A 24,546-nucleotide genomic window follows, 5' to 3' on the forward strand; every position below is an offset into this window, starting at 1 on the left:
CGGCTATTCAGAAAGTGAAAATCTCATGAAAAATCAGGGACGATCCCCCAGTCTTGGTTACTTTACTAAAAGGGTATTAGCCATTATCATTTCCTGTGTCTTTATAACCTCTAGGGTATTAGCCATTATCGTTTCCTGTATTTCCTCTCATTCATTTCAGAAAAAGAAGCAGAGAATGCCCTTAATTTGGTTGTTGAAGTTTCTGTATGTTAGGAAAACCGCAGGTGAATTGATCAATGTGCTAAGTTAAACCTCATATATTCCTTTGTCAACTGGAAAAGCACCTGTTGCAGATATTAAAAAAAAAAAGGGGCTGAAAGGCTTTAGCAAAATCAAGTTTCTGCATGTTTCAATCATATTAAATTCTTTCATTAGTGTCATCAAAGAAGACATTGATCCTGTATTAAATCGGATGGTATTGTTCAAATTCCAATTTCTGAGCCTCTTCCCCCCCATGGTAAGCAACTACTTTTGGACTCTTTAAATTTTTTTTTTAATGTCAGATTCTTATTCTCAATTTTTGTCTCAATCCTGGTAAAACAAGTGAGTAACCATATGTTGCTATTTCAGATAGCATCAATGTCACAGGAGAAAAGCTCAGAATGAGAGTATAACATTGGATCAACGACCTAGGTTGGAAGGAGTGATGGTGTATATAATAAAGGCATTCGTACTGAGTTGGACTAATGATGATTCACTGCAATGACTGTTTCATAAGGGAAAAGCTGAAGCTGTTATCAAGGCTCCAAGTGCTAAGTCAACTTCAAATATAAAGGATGTTCAGGGACTTGTCACCTGGGTGCTTGGAGTGTCACGCCAGCATGGATAACACCACTTATCTCAAAAGTAGCGTTGTTACATGTTCCGGGCTCTGATGCACAACTATATATGTCACTGTCTTGTCTACTTGCTGGCCTCAAGGACCGTTGTGGAAATTCAATGCCAGCTTTACCTCTTAGTGATGCTTGTCATGGAGAGAAGCATTTCCTGGAAACCTCTACTCAAGTTGCTACAGCGATATAACTACCACTTTGGATCTGGGCCATTCAAGAAAATTTTTTTTTTTGACTGGAAATGTTCTCCATTTTCATTAAAATCATATCATTTTTCTGTCAGAGGATTGGTATACCTCTGAATCTAAATTTTATCTTCAGTAGCTGTACATAAGCTAATCTATTTCTAATAAGAACACTCATTGAGTTCTCAACATGGCAGTGGTATACTAAGATGGAATAAAAACAGTTGATGCACTTTTTATGTGCAAACAAAAAGAGAAAATACCAGGAGATACCTTCAAACTGATCGGACACCTGAAGAAACTGCAAAACAAAGTTTTGTAACTTTATCCCATAGTTATTTAGATATCTATATTTGTTGGTTCTCTCATTAATATGCATATGAAATTTTTTTCCTCTAAATATGTGTCTTGCATATGCTCTTGTCTTAGTTTCAAATGCTTTAATTATTCATCTCATGATTATTGATGATCCACAAACATGCTCATGCCTGCATACATGTAAAACTCTCTCTCTTGTATATGTTTTTGCATGTGTGCTGGCGTGTTTGTAAACATGTTTGGGGAGAGATGGAGTGTTGGCATGTACCTCTGTGTTTTGAAATATCTTGATTACACATGCTTTTGCATTTTTTTTTTTAGCTTACCTGAGCTTATAGGAAGTCCTCTGCTATAGGAAGTAATGCTTTTATGTAACTTTTGAAAATAAACTGTTCTAACCCAATCACATTGCTGAAGCTAATGGCCAAGGTCGATCTGTGAAATCAATTTACCTGTAATAAACTTCTTTGCATCTGAATATATCGATGGAGTTAGTCCTCATGATTTGCTATTTAAGAACATTCATTGTTTTGTCATTTAGGTGATGTATGTTTGGGAATAAACCATCCATATGTCACTCATTTGCAGATTGTTCATTGAAATATGTCCTCTGTTATGCATTTGTATTCATTTTTTTTTTAGCTGCCTTGTTGAAACACACTATGGCACTCTCTTGCACTTTTCACTACATTCCTCTACATCTCCACTGATTAGCTGTAATTAAATCACCTTAGATCCATTATATCTTCAAGCATCAATGTAGTTTTACTTTCTGTATTAATTACCTTATGCTGCATCATCACCTTAGCACAATATTACTGAAAATCCTTGATGGACATTGTCAGATCTCCTGACCATGGCCCTCAGATTCGGTTTACAGAAGTTAGATTGTGGCTGACAGCTCATTTGAACCATCTCACTAAACACTTTTTACACTTACCTATGGTTATCCTCATACCTGTCCACCGTTTGCACATCATTAGTAGTCTCCTATGCCATCCCTCTTAACAGTTAATATCCTATCAACTACATCTGTGCTTGGTGCACCATACCTTTTTTTCCTGCACTTACCCTACACAGCCCTTATCATCCACTGTGCACCAAAATTGCACATTTCCAACAACAATCTCTTGTGCTGGCTGTTGCCACATTGGTTGCATCCCTACATAGTGACATCTACCCCTGATTATACACTGTAGCTGCACCCTGCACCTTTTCTTTCTCCCTTCTGTATTATACCCCAGCATACTTATATTTTCAATAACACAATTGTGACCTACTTCTAGCTCACAAAAGTACCATAGTGCTTACAATATTGCCACTCTCATTCATCCATATTGAATATATATATATATATATATATATATATATATATATATATATATATATATATATATATATGTATGTGTATGTATATATACACACTCGCATATATATAAGTATGTATATAGGTATAGACATCATTTCCTATCTTCCCATCATAAATGTCCTGACATATGAGCATTTTCTCTTACCATTAGCATCTTTTGAAATCTAGGTGATATGTATAATTCTTCATGCTAATCAAGTGTTTTGCAGGGAATAGGTGGAAAATATCATTATTTGAGAATTGTAAATTCAATTTTAAAGCTTGTAATAAATTAGGTGTAAATGAGAATTTACATTTCCAGTTTTAGATAGAATAGATGAGCATTGTAAATATCATAAATTGCTTGTTTTCATACTTTTTACCTTTATTTCTCAAAATTTTCACAAATGGAAACACGAATGACACGTGCACCATTTCGTAAGAGGTAAATTAATCCTAAGTTGATGATCCACATCAATGGCCATAGTCAGGGTGTGGACAAAACTTAGTATTTTTATCTTTTACAAAATAACATTGGATCCACACTGGATCCGTTTTCAAGATTCATCATATTTTCCCTAAATATTTTCTTCTTTTATCAGAATTTAACTTAAAATTAATTCAAAATATATACCAATGGCCATAGTCAGGGTATATTGAGAGTTAATTTCATTTTACATTCTATAAAAGCACCAAATGTGTCTTATTCTTCACCTGAATTTAAATCTAGATTATTATATAATACATTCAATGACCATAGTCAGGGATGTATTATATCTTCAATCTTATTTTAATTCAGTTCAAGAATAAGATAGCTTTTTCAAAATCTAAATTAAAATTCTTTAAATTCATTCATCATTTAGGATAGAACTGCATCATATTTTCAAAATTCTCTTTCCAAAAATTCCAAGTAATTTAAATATCTTCCTCAATCTATCTTCAATTCTTATAAAATCCAATTCATTCTTTCATTTTCAAATTCAATTTCATTTTCAAATTCAATTTCATTTTCAAATTCAATTTCATTTTCAATCTCAAAGTTCAATTTAACTTTGAGATTTCAAAGTCATTTTTATATTCAAATTCAAATCAGTTTTCAAAGTTCAATTTGACTTTGAAATTCCAAATTCATTTTATTTTCAAAACTCTAATCAAACTCAAAGTTCAATTTTAACTTTGAGACTCTTGATTCATCTTCTAAATTCCAAATTCAAAAATTCAAGGTCTAATTTGACTTTGAAATTCGTTTGTATATTCAGATTCTAAATTTCATTTTTCAAGTTCAATTTAAACTTAGAAGTTCTTGATTCATCTTCTGAATTTAACTCCAAATCCATTTTAGGATTCAGGATTCAACACTCATATTTGATCTCAGACTTCAGATCCAATTCCTCCTTAGGATCCAGACTCCAATTTCACTTTGTATCTTAGACTTCAGATCCAATTTCCTTATAGGATCCAGAATCCAATTTCACCTTGGATCTCAGACTTCAGATCCAAATCCATCTTAGGATCCAGAGTCCAACTCTACATTGGATCTCAGACTTCAGATCCAAATCTATTTTAGGATCCAGAACTCAACTTCCACTTTGGATCTTAGATTTCAGGTCTAAATCCACTTTAGGATCCAGAATCCAATTTCACTTTTGGATCTCAGACTTCAAATCCAATTTCCTTATAGGATCCAAAATCCAATTTCACCTTGGATCTCAGACTTCATATCCAAATCCATCTTAGGATCCAGAGTCCAACTCTACATTGGATCTCAAACTTCAGATCCAAATCTATTTTAGGATCCAGAACTCAACTTCTACTTTGGATCTTAGATTTCAGGTCTAAATCCACTTTAGGATCCAGAATCCAATTTCACTTTTGGATCTTAGACTTCAGATCCAATTCCATTTTAGGATCCAGAATCCAATTTCACTTTGGATCTCAGATTCCAAAATCCAAATCCATTTTTAAGATCCAAATCCATTCCCAATTCTAGATTTCAAACCCAAGGCCCTTTTCAGATCTCATTTGAACTTCATAAATCCATTTCTATTCTTAAATACCATTTAATTTTCTCAGATCCATTCTAAATTTCAAACTTCAAAATCTAAATTCAATTTCATCTCAAGTATTCATTTCCTTTCCTAAATTTAAAGTTCAAATTCAAAGTCCATTTCTGACTTTGAAACTTCATTTAATTTCATTTTAAAGCTTCAAGTCATTCCTTCTCATTTATTCTTCCAAACTCTGATTTACTTCAAAGACTTAGAACTTCTCTGATCTATCTCAAGTTCTAAGTTAGATTCAAACATTTCTTCACTCCCTTATCAAATTCATCTCAGAATAACTTGGAAATTTTTCAAAACATCTTTCGAAAGAGCATTTATCCTTGCATTGCACAAGCATGATTCTTTGTGCATTTAAAGTTAGAATAGATTCTTAGATTATATTTAGGCAAAGCAAAAGGCATAGATTCGATCCTTGGTTCGATTACCCCTGGTAAAGGTGCCAGGAACGGTCGAACCTCGTACCGACGAGCGAATCCCGCCTCTCCATTTTTCCCGCAAATTTTTAAAACGGAGGCGAGTTATTTGCTAAATATTTTTAAATCAAGGTCAAGTGAAAACCCGCAAAAGAGTTCCTCTTCTCTCTTTCTTTCTTTCATCTTCTCTCTTTCTTTTCTGTCTTTTATTTTCCTTCCTTCAAAAAGGAGGAAAATAGAGGTTGGAAAAGGAAAAGAGAAGGAAGAGAGAGAAACCAAGAGAATAGGAAAAATTTTGTGATGATCACACGTTGCCATACGTCCATTTATCGATCCATGTGATCGATCTTAATATCAATAACATTCAATGATCGCTAAATTTTTGCAGCAACATTCAATAATTTCACACGATTGCAACAATCAATCATAAGTCAAAAATTTATTCAGATGATATTAAACAATATGCTCATTAGATCTTCAGTTATTGAAACTATCAAACATACAAAGATAAAAAAAAAAGACAAAAGGAAAATTGGAAGGCATGCATGCACCATAGGGTGTTGCAGTGGATGTTTTGAAATGTGTAGCAGTGAAAATGTAAAGGGGGGCACATTGTGGAGAGGCTGGGAATATGAGGGTTCTGCAAATGGATACTGTGCAAGGTGAGTGCATAGAAACAAAACATTATTAATGAAATTATCAGAATATGGAAAACACAGATTGCACAGAGGAAGATATAATAGCAGAATAAGGGACTGTGAGATTGTATACGAACCTGACCAACGTATGATTGAACTACCCACAGGAACAAATCGATCCCATTTATTCCTTACGACAAACAATTATACCTAAGGTAAATGAGGAAGCAACTGACATATAACAACAAGCACATGGTTGGAAAACACCCAATAAAACAGTAACATCGGTGAATGGGTTACCAGGGATGCCAAATCAGAACATGATAAAACCGATTAATGTGAATGATACTCATGAACAATGATGCTGAGAAAACGGGTAAAAGAAGACATACAAAAATCATACGAAAGTGCAGAGAGAGAAGAAAAAAAAAAGTCACATACACAACAGTTCAAAGTAAAACAAAAACACTTACAGGAGAATTTTAATGAGGCATGAATACATGAGTAAAAAGGGATATTAGTGATTTTATGGCCACAAGCTACAACATCTGATATATACTCTTCACGATAAGATGATTATCGGGAATCAATAATTCTTAATAATTTTCTGTAGATCCAGGATGTCTGTTTCACCAACAGGATCATCCCCAGAACCCTCGCACCACCTTGTTCATAGCTCAGCATGTTAAGGCCGCCATTGCTATTGGTCCAAGGCAAACATTGAGTGATAACCTTCAGCAAACTTCTATTGGGGGGGAGGGAGAACCTCTTTTAGGTTTATTATATGCAGAATGGTTTCAGCCAGCAGCTGGATCCTGTACTCATACCGACGAACCTACTGAGGGTCCATCGCTATTTAGATCTACCATGGCACAATCTCTTGGAGGTTGGTTCAACGTAACCCCCATTGTCAAGCTTCATGTTCTGGGAGATATGTACCATTTGAGACTCTAGAAACATAGTAAATAGTCAATCCAGACAAATGTTATGAGAAATAAATGCAGATATGATGATGGATCTAAAAAACAAAATGCAGATATAACAAAGATCGGTAAATAGCATTAAAACAAGTATTGGGTTCGACCTCATCAAAGTAAGGAATCAAATGCATACAGATCGTCATGACTTAACATGAAACAAATCAAAGAAATGAAAACCGAGATGCCAGCCAACTTATCATGAGCGAAACAGGATTCCTATATGAATGGGGAATTGAGGCGGCAGAATGAAATCGGAAAATAAGAGCAACTGTAGATTAAAGGGCAGTATTAAACTGCAAACAAACAAAAGAGAGAAAGTAATAATAAAAATGTATTGGAATGAGATCATTCCATTGATATCGCGCTGAGGTAGGCTGATATGCTTTAAGCAGATCAACCTTACCACAAATGCTTCAAAGGGGCAAGACGAAAAAAAATCAAAAGGTAAACTCAGAACCAGGGGGAGAAGGGGTCCTTACCTGATTTTGCAAGAGTTCTGAAGGAGGAAGGAGCTTCTTCTGTAGCCTTGATGGAAAGGGGGTGGATTGAGCTTGGTGATGAGGTGATACCCAAATAGTCACTGATCCTCCAAAAAGAATTCCCGATGCCCTCGCTTCCCCCTTACCCCCCTTTTTATGGAAGGGCAAGAAGGATCTGGACGAGTGGTGTCCGTTAAGGATGGATGGTGAGGAGGAATCGATTGGCGATCAGAGGATTGAGGAAGGGAGATGGACACGGTTGTTGCGGATGAAGGGCAGATGAGGGGATCAGAGGGTGGAGGCCATGGGTGCTTATGGAAGGCTGAGAAGGAGAGGCTTCGGTGAGAGAGAGAGAAAAGCCTTCGTAACCCTACAAAATCGAAAAAAAAAAAACAAATTTTCAAAAAGCCGGTCCTTTTTTTAAAGATTTTTGCAAAAAAAACTGGTTTTAAAAAGATTGTTTTCAAAAAGAGTTTTTTTTTTCAAAATCTGATTTTTGTTTCTTTTCTCATATTTTTATTTTTTTGTTCTTTTCTTGGCATTTTCTGCATTTTTTGTATTTTTTTGGAATGAAATTCTAAAAACTACAGAGTTTAAAATAATTTCAAAAAAAATATTTACAAAGGAAAGGTTTTCTGAGCAATTTTGGAAGAAAATGGGTTTGGACCCAAATTTTAAAAATATTCGAGTTTTAAACCTCGAATCGGGGAATATAACACGATGGATCCAAACGGATACCGGGCAAAGTGTCTGAGCTTTTCAAAAGTTATTTTGGATGACAATGCTCAGATTTGGATTCTGATATCGGATCCGGATCCGAAATTGAGTCAGATATATAAAATGAATTTAATTTCAGTAAAACTTTGGGAAATGTACTGAAATTTAGGTTTGAAAGTGACTCAATTGTTCATAAAATAATATCAGGGGCAAAAAGGGAATATTTTAAAAGATTTTGAAAATTTTGGGGTGTTCACACCTGGCTATTTATTGCACTCAATGGTCATTGGGATCCCTCATAATTTGAAGATATCTTGAAAATTTTAGAGCAGGAGCAATGTTTATCACATAGCCCAGAGTAGTTCCATCCCCTGAAACTCAAATCACCTGCAGAAACCAGTCATATAACCAAGTTATTCCATGACATATGCTTGCAGTAGGATCTTCCACCGCATTCCTTCAAAGGGGATTCTTCAGTCTAAGCTTAATGTGAGTCCACGGAGATCCAGTGAACCAGTGGAACATGGGGCTATGCATCGTGAGCATGGAGGCTTCAGCCAACTAATTCATCAGATACCCTAGAGCAAGATTCAAGGCTTATTAGGCCTCTTCTTGCTATATCCTTGTATAATTTATAGATATCATCGAACTTTCCAACTCTTCATTCTCAATTCTCCCGCAGAACAAAACAAGCAAAATGGGACAGGGGAAGAAACCAGGGAAATCACATACAGGATGAAAGAAGGGTTAGCGTACTAACGATCAATTAAATGCAACTATATCTTAAGAAATCCAATGCAGGAAAACAAACGAATGAGCTATGGAGACAGGCTGAGCCATGACCAGAATCAGATTGATTCTGAGTATTTCTTGCAACAAAAGGGTTAGTATATGAACTAAACTGAAAAGCGAATGAGATAAAGTAAAATGAACGCACGCCTTAAAAAAAAAGAAAAGAAAATCAAAAGGAACTCAGAGATAAGTCGCATAAGAGAGAAATATATGTCGGAATTGGAAATTTTCATTGATGTTGCGCATACACGATTCAATCTTGCTATAAACAGATTGATCCTACATGGATGCTTTGAGGAAAAAAAAAGAAAAAGAAAACGAGAGGGAAATAAGATTAAAATGATGAAATAAAACTTCTGTAGAAAAAAAAAATCAAAAAATAAAATGAGGAAAATCAACGTAAATATGGAAATAAAATTGAAACCTAAGATTCAAATGAACCGGCGATGCCATTGCGAGGCATCGTCGGTCATCAGTAGGTAAGAAAAACTAAAAATCTAAAATCCGCTGTGAGTTGAGAACAGGGATAAGCACTAGAAACCGAAATATGGGTGGGGAATTACGCGTAAACAGATGATAAAGAGAGAAAAAAAAGAAGAGAGAAATAAAATAAAAATAGAAGGATTCGAACTTTTAAAAAAGAAATCTATGAAAACCAATAAGTTTCAAAAAAAAAAAAATTGGTGAAAGGAAGAGATCTCTTACTTCGGTTGCAGATGCTTCTGAATGGCTGGCTTCCTTTGCGAAAGAGCGGTGCGGGGGTGAGAGGTGGTCCTTGAACCCTTCCCCTTCGTGCCTCCTTTAAAGAGGAAGGAGAAGCTTCAGAAGGATTAGGGTTGTTGGAAATCAAAGGTGGAGGAAGGGGAGTTCGGAGATGAAGGGTTTGAGGAAAAGAGGGTTTCGGTGAGGGTAAACGAAAGAGAGGTGGAGAGAGTGAGAGGAAGGTGCTGCCCCATCCAACTCCTTTACAAAAGAAAAAACCCTAAAAAAGTTTTGTAAAGGGGGTCCTTCAGATTTACAAATTTTCAAGAAAATGGCTCATTTCAAAAGTTATCCTCGAAAAGGGTTTTGTTTTAACTATTTTTGTAATTTTCTTTCTGTTTTGAATTTTTTTGTTGTTTTACATAACTTTTTCTATATTTTTGGCATTTTTGATATAAAATTCTAAAAACCTAAGGGAAAATGAGGGATTTTAAAATTATTTTTGTAATTTTTGAGAAATGTTCGCAAAAGAGGAGTTTTCTGAGAAATCGGGATTATTTTGGAAAATTTCTTCAAAAAATGAATTTTGACCCAAGTATTTTAGAAAATATTTGAATTTTAACCTCAAATTGAGGAATACAACATGATGGATCCAAATAGATATCGGACAAACTGTCTGAGCCTTTCAAAAGGTTATTTTGGTCATTTTGAGAATTTGATAAAAAATCGGATAACGAAGCTCAGTTTTGGATTTTGACAACGGATCCGGATCCGAGATCGAGTCAAATATATAAAATGGATTTAATTTCAATAAAATCTAAGAAATAAAATGGAATTTAGATTTAAAAGTGACTCAATTACTCAGAAAATGAAATCAAGGGCAAAAAGGGAATATTTATAAATTTTTAAAAATTTTGGGGTGTTCACAGATGCCCCTCTTTGCTACTAAGCCGGTTGAAAGCCGAGCTTAGTGGCAAAGATAACACTCCAAATTTTGAAAATGCCCTAGTTAGCAGATCTGAACTGGGTGTGGAAGAATTATTTTGAAAATATGACTTTTCAGGCTTAAAAACCTTATCCTGAATGGTTTTGGGGAGACAAAATCCTCGAAAATGATATAATTGAGTAGAAAATGAGGAAATCGTGAGGGGACTTTGGATGAAAATCCTGAAATGGTGGAAATAAAAATTTTGATCAAGTCTCAAGGGTGAGACAAGATACGCTTTTTGGAATGATTCAGGTTTAGCCCTTAACCTGGATGGGACGAAGATATATCAAGATGAATTGAATGAGGAAGGAATACCTGAGGACCTTGATGGGACATTTTTGAGAAAATGCCTCTTGAGATGAAACTCAAGTAAAATCCTTTCTTGGATGGATATATGAAGTATGGATTCCTCGATGGGAAGAACCATGATGGGACTGGAAGAAAAACACCTCGTCACAACAAGAAATCTCGTTGAAACGAGACTCAGGTTTAACTCGAACCTGAAAAAGGAAGAAACCTCATGGGGCGAGGTTCAGGCTTAACCCTTAACCTGAAGAGGTCGACCAAAATGGAATTCTTAAATGGAGAAACCATGATGGGACCTTCAGAGTTTGGACGAACAAATCCGAAAGGGGTTTGCAAAAGGAAGAAAATGGGGTTCCCTAAAGCTTTAAAAAGGGGACGAAATGAGGCGTCTCATTGCTGAGACTGAAATAGCTTTTGAAATCAATGACCTCTCCAAAAAATTCAGGTTTTGACCCTTAACTTGAGTGGGAACGACCATACGGAATTCTCAAATAGAGAAAACGTGATGGGACAGGAAGAGATACTTCAACTGAATGCGGCAACTTTTCCTGGAAGATATAAACAACGCTAGATTGCATCAAAATGGATATCGAATTTTTATTTCATTCTTGGAATAGCCAGAAAATTTTGCCAATAAGATAAAATTATAGTTGACTCAAACGCTTGAAAAATGTGCTCGTATGTGCAAAAGATATTCTCTCTTTTACCTAGAGTATTTCCTCCATCGAGGTTAACTCCTCGGTCTTAAGAGTCAAGTTCAAAATTTTAGCGCTGATGATTTTCTTAAAGGAAGCTATCCATTTCCTTGATATGAGAAGAGAATAAATATTCTTAATTTCATAAAAGCTAGTGAAAATATATTGATAAAAGAATTTTGCATAAGAAAAGATGACTTCTGACAATTTCGGCTGTTTGATATCTGAGTGTTTTCCCATGATGATCCTTTTGCACTCTTTTTTGAGTCACTGAACTTTCTCGGGTTTTAACATCATCCTTCATTTGGATGTGTCTTGACTTTTGTCTCTTTTTCGGGGAAGGGTACGTCACAAATTCCTTCATCTTGGAGATTTTTTTATCCTTCTTTTATCTCAGAAATTCTATTGATGGTATTGGCTCAAAAGGTCTTTAGTTGATAGCAAAAATCAAATATCTTTTAGAGTTTGTCAGTAGGTTCATCACACTCACCTTCATCTCGACGGTGATCTAAACTTTTCCTGGAAGGATCCTTCGCAAACTCCTTCATCTCGGAGATGATCCAAATCTTCTTTGGCCCCGGGGGTCTATCTCGCATATTCGTCTTCATCTTGACGACAATTGAGAGATCCCTTTTGCAGATATTTGATTGCAGCTTTAAATGAATGTGAAGACATGGATTGAGTGGATTCTTTTTATAGCTCAAGATATTTCCACTGCCTTATTGCCAGAAGGTCGTCTTAAAACATGCGCCATAGCCATGATCAATATCAATTCGCTTCTGGCTTTTCAACATCACTGAAGATTTCTTTCACTGATCATATCGAGGATATCTCTTTCATCCTTTTGGTTGATCAACAGGAAAAGATTTGAATTTTACCTCTTTTTCGCAAAAAGTTTCACCTTTTTGGAAAGAAATACTATAGGTAATCTGAGGTAATTCTTTTGTGTAGTAAAATATTGGAATTAACACACACTTTAGCAAATTGGCAAAGTTTTCAAGAATCCTTTGTGAAATAATCACTCAATATAGATTTTGATAGGACCTTTAGCTGAATTTTGGAAGAAATGACATAAAAATATTGGTTTTATCGGACAACATTGGCTCAACAGGGACTCAACCTAAGAGCCGTAAATAATATTGGATCCGTAGGGATTCATCCTACAGACTGAGTTTTTTTGAAAATGAAGTTAATTTAATAGGAATTTAACCTGAGAATCACAAAAGAATAGTGATTGGTAGGAATTCAACCTATAAACTAAAATTTTGAAAAAAAAATGAATTTTGGTTAAATAGGAATTCAACCTGAGAACCGTAAAAGAATATAGACCAGTAGGAATTCAACCTACAGATTGAAAATGTTGAAGAATGAAATTGGTTTAATAGGAATTCAACCTAAGAATCGTAAAAGAATATAGACCAGTAGGAATTCAACCCTTAGATTGATTTTTTTGAAAAATAAATTTTGGTTCAATAGGAATTCAACCTAAGAACCACCAAAGAATACTAGTAGAAATTCAAACTACAGATTTACTTTTTGAAAAATGAATGTGGTTTGATAGGAATTCAACCTAAGAACCGTAAAAGAATATGGATTAGTAGAAATTCAACCTACAGATTGATTTTTTGAAAAATGAATTTTTGTTCAATAGGAATTCAACCTAGGAACTGCAAAAGACAAGGGGATCAGTAGGAATTCAACCTACAGATTGAATTTTTGAAAATGAGATGGGTTCAGAAGGAGTTCAACCTAAAAAATGACTTTTTGAAGGGAAATTAGTCCAGAAGGAGTTCGGCCTAAGGGCCTTGATCAGTAGGAATTTAACCTAAAGGTTAATCTTTGAAAAATGACATCGGTTTAAAAGGAATTCAACCCAAGAACCTCAGATCAACAGGAATTCAACCTACAGATTGACTTATGCATGGTCTGAAGGAGATTCAAAATGAGAACTATGAATTAGTAGGAGTTCAACCTAAAGATCGCGGATCAGTAGGGGTTCAACCTAAAGATCAACTGAAGAAAAGGGTCCTAAAGGGGTTCAACTTAAAGATTGCGAATCTGTAGGACTTCAACCTAAAGCTCACTGATCAGTAGGAGTTCAGCCTAAAGATCGATGGAAGAAAAGGTCCTAAAGGATTTCAACCTAAGGACTACGAATCAATAGGATTTCAACCTAAAGCTCGCTGATCAGTAGGAGTTCAGCCTAAAGATCAATGAAAGAAAAGGTCCTAAAGGATTTCAACCTAAGGACTGCAAATCAGTAGGATTTTAACCTAAAGCTCGTTAATCAGTAGGAGTTTAGCCTAAAGATCGATGGAAGAAAGGGTCCTAAAGGATTTCGACCTAAGGACTGCGAATCAGTAGGATTTCAACATAAGGCTCGTTGATCAGTAGGAGTTCAACCTAAAGATCGATGGAAGAAAAGGTCCTAAAGGATTTCAACCTAAGGAATGCGAATCAGTAGGAGTTCAACCTAAAGCTCGCTGATCAGTAGGAGTTCAGCCTAAAGATCGATGGAAGAAAAGGTTCTAAAGGATTTCAACCTAAGGACTGCGAATCAGTAGGAGTTCAACCTAAAGCTCGCTGATCAGTAGGAGTTCAGCCTAAAGATCGAAGGAAGAAAAGGTTCTAAAGGATTTCAACCTAAGGACTGTGAATCAGTAGGATTTCAACCAAAAGCTCGCTGATCAGTAGGAGTTCAGCCTAAAGATCGATGGAAGAAAAGGTCCTAAAGGATTTCAACCTAAGGACTGCGAATCAGTAGGACTTTAACCTAAGGCTTGCTGATCAGTAGGAATTCAGCCTAAAGATCGATGGAAGAAAATGTCCTAAAGGATTTCAACCTAAGGACTGCGAATCAGTAGGAGTTCAACCTAAAGCTCGCTGATCAGTAGGAGTTCAACCTAAAGATCGATGGAAGAAAAGGTCCTAAAGGATTTCAACCTAAGGACTCCGAATAAGTAGGAGTTCAACCTAAAGCTCGATGATTAGTAGGAGTTTGACCTAAAGATCAATGGAAGAAAAGGTCCTAAAGGATTTTAACCCAAGGACTGCAAATCAGTAGGAGTTCAACCTAAAGATCGCTGATCAGTAGGAGTTCAGCCTAAAGATCGATGGAAGAAAATGTCCTAAAGGATTTCAACCTAAGGACTACGAATCAGTAGGATTTCAACCTAAATCTCGTTGATCACTAGGAGTTCAGCCTAAAGATTGATGAAAGAAAAGGTCCTAAAGGATTTCAACCTAAGGACTGCGAATCAGTAGGAGTTCAACCTAAAGCTCGTTGATCAGTAGAAGTTCAGCCTAAAGATCGATGGAAGAAAAGGTCCTAAAGGATTTCAACCTAAGGACTGCAAATTAGTAGGATTTCAACCTAAAGCTCGCTGATCAGTAGGAGTTCAGCCTAAAGATCGACTGGGTTAAAAAGGAATTTTGGTTCAAGAGGGAGTTAACCTGTGAGCCATATTGGTTTGATAGGGGTTCAACCTACGTGCTTTTGATTTTATAGGAATTCAACCTAAAGATCTCAATTTAAGAAGAAAGGATTCAACTTGTGGATTGAAATTGACCATCATAGTTAGTTGTATATGGTCCGTTTTTTCAGGATTGACCCCTTATCCTGAATGAGGAAGGAAGGAAAGAAATACCCCGTTAGCAGGAGGCATCAAGTTTATCCCTTAACCTGAAAGGGAAAAGGAAAGAATTATGAAGAGAATAAACCTGAAGCTTGAAATTTTGGATGGATTAGCCGAAATGCTGGATTTGGGGAGAAGGTCCCACCTGTCAATTGGGTTTTTTGAAAAAGAAGTGAGTCCAAGTCGAAACTCTGATCTTCAAAGCAAAAGATAAAAGAGAAATTTTTGAGTTGAAAAATTCGAAATTTTGACGCAACGATTGGCTCCAACACAAGCACTGGATCCAAAAGGAAGTTCGAGTCAGAACTCAAATCTTCAAACGAAAGAATAAAGGGAAAAATCCGAGTGGGAACTCGGATCTTCAAAACAGAAGATAAAAGAGATTTTTGATTTGAAAAATTTAAAATTTCGACGCAACGATTGGTTCCAACATGAGTATTGGATCCAAAAGGAAGTCCGGGTCAGAACTCGGAACTTCAAACGAAAGAATAAAGGGAAAAGCCCGAGTGGAAACTCGGGTTTTTGACAGAAAGTTTTTAATCAGAAGATTGAGTTTTGAAAATTTGCCAATGCGAGGACCAAATGAAGAAGACCATCATAGTTAATTGTATGTGGTCTGATTTTCAAGATTGCCCCCCTTATTTTGACTGAGGAGGAAATAAAATTTGAAAAGGACTGACGAGAAGAGATAGAAATTGATGGAAAATTTGACGAGAGAAAAGAATCAAGGAAATTTATGAAAATTCTATATTTGTAAAAGAATTCTCAGAGGTAGCATTATTGCTTCCTATGAGTGGTTTCAGGATTATCCCTTATCCTGAATGGGAATGAAATTTGGCAAAAATTGAAAAAAGGCTTGATAAAGAATCGACAAAATTTGATAGAGAAATAAAATTGATAAAATTGGATAAAGAAAAAGATTTGGCAGATATTAATAAAGCTTTTAAAAGAGGAAGAAAGACATTCAGGACTATCCCTTATCCTGAAGAAAGAAGGACCTCGTAGGAAGAGGTTTCAGGTTTATCCCTTAACGTGAAGGGGAGAAACAAGGAAAAAAGAAATACCTCATGGGAAAGAGGCATCAGGTTTATCCCTTAACCTGAAAGGGTACTTAAAATAAGAATTGACAGAAAGAATTAAAAATCAATGAAAATTTGATAAAAAGATGAATAAGACTGATAAGACTGAAAAAGGATTTATAAACAAAAAAAATTGATAAAAGTTAAGAAAAAAAGAGTTTGATCCTGCCTGCATGTGGGATCTTTAAAATGAGAGAAGAATATGAGAAAATAATTTTTGGAAAGAGGATTAACCGTGGGAAGAATGATTAGCGCGAGAGCTAATCTTAGAAAGGGAATCAATCATGAGAGATCATCATGAGGGTCAATTTTTTTGAAGGCAATGGTTTGAAAACCTAATTTTTTTGAAGAAGAAGATCAAAACCAAGGTTGAATTTTTTGAAGGTAATGGTTCGAGATCGATAATAAGATCAACATAAGGGTTGATTCTTGAATATAATGGTCTGAAAACCCATTTTTGAAAAATATGATCAACACGAAGGTTGATTTTTGAATGCAATGGTTCGAAACCAATTTTTGGAAAATATGATCAACACGACGGTTGATCTTTGAATGCAATGGTTCGAAACCAATTTTTTTTGGAAAATATGATCAACACAAGGGTTGATCTTTGAATGTAATGGTTCGAAACCAATTTTTTTGGAAAATATGATCAACACAAGGGTCGATCTTTGAATGCAATGGTTCAAAACCAATTTTTTGAAAAAATGAGACCAACACAAGGGTTGATCTTTGAATGCAATGGTTCGAAACCAATTTTTTGAAAAATGAGATCAACACGAGGGTTGATCTTTGAATGCAATGAAACCAAATTTTGGAAAATATGATCAACACGAGGGTTGATCTTTTGAATGCAATGGTTTGAAACCAATTTTTAGAAAATATGATAAACACGAGGGTTGATCTTTGAATGCAATGGTTTGAAACCAATTTTTGGAAAATATGATCAAAATATTTGCATTTTTTTGGTTATCATGATGAAGATTTTGCAGAAACTTTCAAAATATTGTGATTTTTGAAAGACCCTCATAGGTAATATCATTTCTCTCATGAATGATGTTTAGGATTGTCCCGCATTCTGAAAAGAATAGAAATCTGATGGCAAAAGAATATTTTGAAGTGTAAATGAAAATTTAAACAATAAATGATGCCCCAATATTGCAAAAAGAAATAAGAATTGAACCTCAAAGATAGGAAGGAAATTGACATTTCATTTATAAGCAAAACTGATAGCAAAGACTAAAATATTTACAAGTATCTTTGACCAAAAGGTCGCAAAAGACTCGGGCTGACTTGCCCTTACAGGATGGTTGGTAAAGAAAATGGAGGAGAGCAGAAAGACTTCAGCATTGTCAGTTTTTTTTGAATGGTCAGGACGGCGGTTGCTCTTTGTCTTCATCTTCTATCAAAAGATGTTTATCAATGCAGTCCTGGATGATATTTTTCAGAACGAAGCAGTGCTCTGTGTCATGCCCCACTATTCGGTGATACTTGCAGAATTGTTCTTTGAATCTGCTGTGATCATCACAAAATTTTTCCTCTCTTGGTATTTCTCTCACTTCCTTCTCTTTTCCTTTCTAACCTCTATTTCCTCCTTTTTGAAAGGAGAAAATAGAAGACAGAAAAGAAGAGAGAAGAGAAAAAGAAAAGAAAAAGAAGAGAAAAGGAACTCTTTTGCGGGGTCTCACTTGACCTTAATTTTGAAAATATTTAAAATAACTCGCCTCCGTTTTGAAATATTTGTGGGAAAATTGGGAGACAGGATTCGCTCGTCGGTACGAGGTTCGACCGTTCCTGGCGCCTTTACCAGAGGTAATCGAACCAAGGGTCGAATTCATGCCTTTATGCTTTGCTAAAAGATTATCTAAGAATTTATTCTAAGTCTAAATGCACGAAGAATCATGCTTGTGCAATGCAACGATGTATGCTCTTTTCAAAAAAAATGATTTGGAAATCTCCAAGTGTTTTCGAGATGAATTTGATAATAGAGTGAAGAAATGACTTTTAACTTAGAACTTAAGATTTAAAGTTCTAAGTTTTTGGAATAATCAAAATTTTGGGAGAATAATCTGGATTTTGAAAGGAATGACTTTGAAGTTGAGATAAAATGAGAAGAAGGGAAGTTTCAAAGTCATAAATGTACCTTGAATTTGGAATCTTGAACCTGGATGAAAAATGGAATTGAATTCTAACTTTAAAGTTTTGAAAATTAGAATGAGATTTGAGAAATCCAAAATAAGATTGGGAGATGGAATCGATTTTTGGAATTTTTTGAGAATTGGTTGATATTTTGGAAGTGGTATTTTTAAAACAATATTTTTCAATAAAATCTTTGGAAAATCGTCAACCAAATGTAAATAACTGACTTTCCACGAAGTGGTAAGTACGGGTCGAATCCACAGGGAACAGGAATTACTCAATTATTTCTGAGAAATTTAATTAATTAATCACAAAAATCAGTTTACAATCACAAAACGAATAACAATTACAAAGTAACACTAAAAACAAAATAGAAAAGCTATTCAGTCTTCTGTTGCACGCCAAGGGTATTTCTGTCTTTTTATTGCTTCTTAATTCTCGCACTTGAATAAGAATCCCTGGAAAATGATTATGCTTTTCAACCTAAAAATACAGCAAAATACAAAGTCAGTAACTAATTTAATGAAACTAAAATAAAATATAAATTAGACCTAATTCTGAAGAATTTAAACAAATAAAACCTAATTACTAATAAAATAATAAAGAAAATATCAAACTAATTCTAAAATCAACTAACCTAAGTCTAACAATGCTGGATGATGCAGATGCAGCCATAAAATTGCAGAAATTGATGAAAACAAACCGAAAATAACTAAAAGAATGAAATTACGAAACTACCCCTAAGTAGTGCAAAATAGACTTCTGACAGTTATTCGGAAAATGACTATTTGACAAAGAAAATGAGGTCCGGTTTTCTTGAAATTTATTCTATTCTGTAATTGACAGATTCAAAAATCTGACAGTTTTTACAGAATTAAAAAATAATATCTGGAACTCCAGATATAAGCGTTTCAAAACTGGAAAAAATCAGGATATCGCAAGTCCCGAAATTTTCAAATCCGAAAAAGCGGTTTTCACAAAATGCTTAAAAATCAAACCAAACCAACTTGGATTGAGCTGAAATTTGGTATGCAGTTAGCTAACACGTCAATAAAGTGAATAGAAAAATAATATTTTGAAAACTCGGAATTTTTGCACATGAAATGACGACAGTGCAACAGGGCAAAAATCAGGTTTTGTTTTCAATACACTATTCACTTTATAAGTCTACTTTGAACACTAAAAATGCAATCTAACCCTAATGCAAACCTAAATGGTACTGAATGATAGTTGATATGCTGGTGATGAATGCAATGATGCTACATGAAACGAAAATGAAATATAGTATGCAAATTATGACTAAAGATAAATTAAATACTAATGCAAATGCAACTAATATATTTAAATACACACACCTAACTAGATGAATAAGCAGCTGCAATTACTAAGACTGAATGCAAATTAGCTAAAGGAGAACACAACAACAAACACGCACTAACTACTTATAAGGAAAATAAACATCTACTTCTAAAATATAAGAGATTTAAACACAAACCCACTCAACTAATTAAATTTCTATCTAATAATAACTAAACTAAAATTAACTAAACAAATAAAGACCAAACGGGTGTGCGGTTTTAAAGTTGGGATTGAATTAAGTTCACGCCCCACATAGATGGTTCAACTGGGTAGACCTACTTAGACACTGCCTAAAAAAAAACCCAAAAAGTAAAACCAATTTAAAATATCCTAATTAATAACCTAATTACTAACATACGGTTAATACACCTAACTAAAGTCAGTAAACCTAGTGTCAATGTAAACTTAACTAAAAAGACTTAATGTTAATATTTATATAAGTCGATAACACAAAGTAACAAGGGAGTTACTAATTAATTCAATCCGAAATTGGCAAGTGGAGAGCCTCCAAAATCGTCCAGCCCAAAATGGGGTCTAAACTAATTGACCTTGCCTTAAAAACAACCAAACAATCTTAAATATCTTTCCCAAATCCTTGAAAACCTTTTAAGAAAGGAATTTGAAATTCAAGATTAGTTTCCAAAAACGTATAGAGGATAGAAGGCTCTATCCTTAATGGTCTTGAAAAACACTTTAGGAAACTATAAAAGAAGAAACCGTCCAGCCCAAAATGGTCCACACAATTTCCTTGATTTCCAAAAAAAAAACCTTTCTAGCAATTAAGTCCCTTCCAAAAAATGTGTGGAACAATTGTGGCAAATTAATTTTGAAACCCCCACTTATTTTCACTTTTGAAAAATTAAACCCTTGCTCACTTGGCTGGAGAATAAAACTTCTAAAACTTCATTTGATTGGAGCAAAAAGGTCAATAGTTACCTTACACGAATTTGGAACAATCTCACTTACCAAAAAAATCAAAAAAACGTTTTTGACTAATACCCTTGATACAATGAATCTAGCCCACTAACTTAAATTACCTAAATCCTAAAAACATACCAAAAGCAGCCTAGAGCTCAAGTGAAGCTCTAATGGCTGACGCCCCACCTTGGGGAAGATGACTAACTAAATAAAAATAAATTTTTCACTTAACTAACATAAAATTTCAAAACTAAACAAGTAATATTATGCTAATAACAATTCTAACTTAACACATGACCTTAATTACACTAAGAAAAACCACATTAACTAAATACGATGCTGGAAATAAACATTACATGAACCTTGAACAATAACCTAACTACACACATAACCTAAAACAATGAGGATTGAAGCTAATTAACACTACGTTTACCACATAATAAAAATTGTTCTTAACTAAAGCTTAATCAACATATTAGACCACTGTAATAAACTGGAACTAACGTAAAAGTCCTACAGCCGGCTGGATGACACTACAATCAAGACAACAAGAAAACTCAATTTTTTTATTTTTCTCAATAAAACTAACACACAAAACACTAAAACATTAAAACAATATTCAGAACAATCATAAAACGAAGACCTTAAGCAACACAACCTTCACGAAACTGTGAACTACCAAACAAACAAACAAATCACAACTTGAAACTACAATCACACGCACTTACCCAACTTCAAGCCTTCATTCAATGATTTTGGCAAAAACATTCACACAACACATAAGAACTCAAACCTCACCTAAAACGAAAACAAATGATACTGGAACAGCTACCACAAATCAGATTTTAGCAGTAGAACTACAGAAAAAAAACTTTCAAAACCTAAAATTACTAAAACCCAAAGATCGGCTAGAATTACTCTAGCCGATTTTTTTTTTCTTTTTAATTGAAATAACAAGCAATCAAATCCAACGACTCAACTAAATCAAAATGAAACTTTTTAAACTGATTTTTCTGTAAAAAGAACACTATAAAACACGCTGGACAGAATTGAAAAATCGGCTAGATGAGGATCTAGCCGATTTTCACATTTTGGGGTGAAAAACGATAGAAACTCAAGATTCAAACAATTAAAAATAACACCAAACCTAGATCTACCGTGCTGGTCTGTGCACGAGCTCTATACTAAGGTTGAAACACGAAAAATACAGCAAACACACAAAAAATCACAAAAGAAAAATAACACACACGATTTGGGTTTTAACTAGAAGAAAAGAGAGAAGAAAACCTGAAATTCCACTAGAGGGGGTGAATAGTGAAATATGATAATGATCGATAAAATAAAAAATTAAGCAATAAGGCACAACACATAAAACACAGAATTTATCCTGGTTCGGTCAGTATCCAGACCTACATCCAGTCCCCAAGCAAACCACTTGAGCTTTCCACTATAACATCCGAGTCACCGGATAAATAGTACAACACCCTCTTCCCCAGAGGTCTTCTTCTCTCAATAGAGAAGGGGAACACCCTCTTCCCAAGAGGTCTTCTTCTCTCAACAGAGAAATGCAACACCCTCTTTCACAGAGGTCTACTTCTTTCAACAAAGAAGGAATACAATGAATAATAGAGTTACAATACTTCCTATAGAACCTTCAGAATGATATGAATGCACGAATGAAGGATTCTCAGAATGTTCTGTTAGTCACTCAGAGGATACTCTTTGTCAAAGAGCTGGACTTGACTTTTTCTCTTTTCTTTCTTCCCTTTTTCTCTTTCTTTTTCAAGGCTCTCTTTTCAAATATCGAATAGAAATTTTTCTCGTTGTAAGCTCACACGTCTATTCCATTCCCTGTTTGAATAGTTTATTTGACTGTGTTTATATAGCTTTTAAAAAGTAGTCGTTACATTTTTGGAATTGTAACTTTTTGAAATGTGAAATGTTGTCATTTCAAAAATATCTTTTAGATAAATTCGAGAATGCCTTTTTCCATAAAAGTAGAATAGAGGGTACACTAGTCGTTGTAATATTTTAGGTAATACATATTTTATGTAAAAAGTCTATTTCTTACAATAGTACATTGAACGTTGGGTTGTAGTTTTGTCTTTATTCTAATTAATGATTTGAGGTACATTAGTACTTCTTTGCTTTAAATGAGTGTAAGTACAATGAGTGCTTTGAGATATTTATTTGTACATAGTCATGTCAAGTGTTTTCTTTATGTTGTGTATTTCAAAGTCTCTAGAGAGAATGAGGACCAAAAGAAGGTCGACATTCTTTGAGAAGGATATTAACAATGATTTGTTACAGGAGGCATTTAATGCTTTGTAAAGAGAATGATGACTTCAAGTAAGTTGACATTCTATGGTTATGAAAAAAGTAACTAGAGTCCTTTCAAAAACATATTTTATTTGTTTTTCTTTTGTGTAGCCGATTTATGTTTTTATCTTCTTCTTATATTAAAAAAACATTTCTTTAAAGAAGATAACTAAAGTCTTGTTAAAACATATTTTATTTGTTTTTCTTTTGTAGTCGATTTTATGTTTTTGTCTTCTTCTTATATTAAAAATATTTCTAGAGTCTTTTCAAAAACATATTATATTTGTTTTCTCCATGTAGCCGATTTTATGTTTTTGTCTTTTTCTTATTTATATTAAAAAATATTTCTTTAAAGAAGGAAACTAGAGTCTTTTCAAAAACATATTATATTTGTTTTCTCTATGTAGCCGATGTTATGTTTTTGTCTTTTTCCTACATTCCTTTTTTCATGTCGTCTTGTATATAGTGTAAGGTACAATTATTACATGACAAAATATCTTTTTCATAAAAGGTTGTAAGAAGGTACAATTATTATATGACAAAATATCTTTTTCATAAAATGTTTTAAGAAGGTACACTTATTGGTTTTCAAAAAGGAGCTTTTTGAAACTATCGTATACTTTTATGATATAGTGTTTATGAATGAGTATGTAATATGCAATATGCAAGATCCTGAAGGTTTTGTTACATATGACTCTAAAGAAGAAAAAAGTCTTCATCTTGAGGTAGCCGATCTCTTCATTTGAACTTTAGGAATGCATGGCTCATCAAGCTTTTTCTTCAAGGAGTATGATTGCACCATAGTTGTACTTGAACAGGAAGTCTCCATCCTTATTGGGTGAGATATCCTTGCATCAAATACTCGTTAGATTTATGGCAAAACATATTTAGTCATAATATAACATTATTTCAAGAGGACATATTATCATATCATATAAAATCAAATAAGACAGTGTATCATATTATGTGACATCAAAACCGAGTTTCTCAACATTCTCCCCCTTTTTGATGATGACAAAATATGCTCCCCTTGTCAAAAAGACATTATGCATAGAAATAATAGTATGATAAAAAAGTGAAATAATGTTTAAAGAGAGAATATTTCTCCAATAATGGAGACAGGTTTTCTCCCCCTTTGTCATGGACAAAAAGGAAGGGATCAGAGTGAGAAAGTTATTACAGACCAAATATTACAGTCCAAAAGTAATTAAAAGTTATTACAGACCAAAAAGTTTTAGTCAGAGTCAGTGGGATTGAGCTTGCGGCGGCGGCGACTTGAATCTTGGCCCATTGTCAAGGAGTCAAAGGCCTGTTGAAGAGAGGCTTGATTCCTGAGAAGTAGAGCCTGTGTATTTTGGATGTCGACGAGGGTAGAGAAGATGTCGTGGTCAGAGCTTGCTGGGGGATCGGCTTCACTGGTGCTTTCATCGTCAGAGTGGTCTCGAGGGGACCCTTCCTTAGGGAGGTATGAGTCATCGAATGCATGAACAGACCGGTGAACGATGTCTTGGTGGAGAGGCACTTGGAAATGCTGAAGAATATGGGTGATGAAGTACCCGAAGGGAAGAGAGTGGAAGGTCCGAAAATTGATCATGTTATTAAAAATGATACTGGACCAGTTGATGGGAAAGTTGCAGAAG

Source organism: Nuphar pumila, chromosome 12, assembly GCF_984573655.1.
Source record: "Nuphar pumila chromosome 12, dmNupPumi1.hap1.1, whole genome shotgun sequence".
Classification (NCBI taxonomy): domain Eukaryota; kingdom Viridiplantae; phylum Streptophyta; class Magnoliopsida; order Nymphaeales; family Nymphaeaceae; genus Nuphar; species Nuphar pumila.